Here is a 1,619-nt window from a genome sequence, read left to right as displayed (position 1 = left end):
GTCAGAAGGCCGGAGAATTATATTCTGAGAGAAATACAAAGCTGGCATGTGATCCGACATTTTGTCTACCAAGGATAGAACATAAGATCCAAATCCAAGAAGAAAAGAAAGAAGTTTGCAGGCAGAATCCATAGCTGTCAACAATGCCCATATTCAGTTACCACCATCTACTACAGGTAGGCTGCTATTCTGGACCAATGAAAGCCAACAGAAACAAATTTTTGTCCTGAAGCCAAGAAGGGCTGAGCCAGATAGATAAAGATCTACTTTCTCTTTGGAATAATAATAAAACAAAAAATTATTATGTTTATGGGTGGGATCAGGAAAAAATAAGATCTGTAACAAGTTTGTACTATTTAGAATCTGTAACAAGCTATAAATAGAGCCTAATATGGAAATTAGATCTCAAATTCATTTAAAGATAAGTCTGTATATATTTTATACTATATATTTTTCCTACTTTAAGAAAAACATCTGTGTGTAGCAGCAGAGCCATTATGGAGACACTGGAAGTACCATTGGGTAGGAGTGATTCTATAAATAGAATAAGGGACATTCTCTTTATAATGATTCAATTCTGTTATTAAAAATCATTTAAGAAAAGTGGATATTTACTTTCACATGCATGAATACTACATGTGTATAGTGAATATAAAAAAGAGGGACCAACTCATAAACATGTTTTAGATCCTGATTGATATGTATGTATATATGTTTACAGACAACTAAATTGGTCTCAAAGTTCCTCATTCATTAATGTGCCCTCGTTTTAGGAGAAGGCTGCTTTGAGGGAGGATGGTTTGAAAACACAGTTGTATGGTTTAGGCAATTTCACAAGGATTAGATTAAAATAAAGCATGTGTCATTAAGAGTACCTCTGATTTACTAACCCCTTGTCCTGAACTGGATTCCATACAACTCTAAGGACTTTCTGGATACTTTCTCCTGTACTTTTCATCATCTAAGTACTGGCAAAGAAGACTAAAAAATGTAATCTTGTCATCATCCTCCATAAAGTACATTTTCAAATTCACTAAGATATTTCATTTAGAACAGAACACAAAACTGACATGTCTTCACAATTATATGCATTCACAAAGAAAATAATAGAAAACAAGTACTCATCAGCCTAATTGCTTTTATGCCTTGTCCTTCACACAGAATGGGAAGCTGACAACCATAAGGTCAGTATTAGCCAGTATCAGCTTTGAGGCATTTTGTGAACAAATTTTCTGGTCATTAACTCAGATCCACGGTGCTAATCAGCCACAGACATAATAGTAAAAATTGACTATAACTAAAGAGTCTTCTATTTTTTTCAATCTCAACTTTAATACCCTCTATTTCTTTCTAAGAAAAAAAAATGTCATTGTTTCAATCAGGGGGAATTTTTCTTTAGTTCAATGGGATTTATTTTTTTCAGAATATTTGCTAATTCATACCTTTCTAGTTACATTTAGTGAGAAACTTTTAAAAATCATGATTCCAGATTTTTTTAAACATTATTTGAGAATAGCACCAATTTTCTGATGACTTCCTGATACTTCCCATAGGCAGAAACTCAAATAGTTCACATAATGCACAGTGAAAAATGGTCAAACAAATTCAGTGGCAAGGAT

Source organism: Camelus bactrianus, chromosome 3 (genome assembly GCF_048773025.1).
Source record: "Camelus bactrianus isolate YW-2024 breed Bactrian camel chromosome 3, ASM4877302v1, whole genome shotgun sequence".
In the NCBI taxonomy this organism is placed as follows: Eukaryota; Metazoa; Chordata; class Mammalia; order Artiodactyla; family Camelidae; genus Camelus; species Camelus bactrianus.
This window is presented reverse-complemented; position numbering follows the sequence as displayed.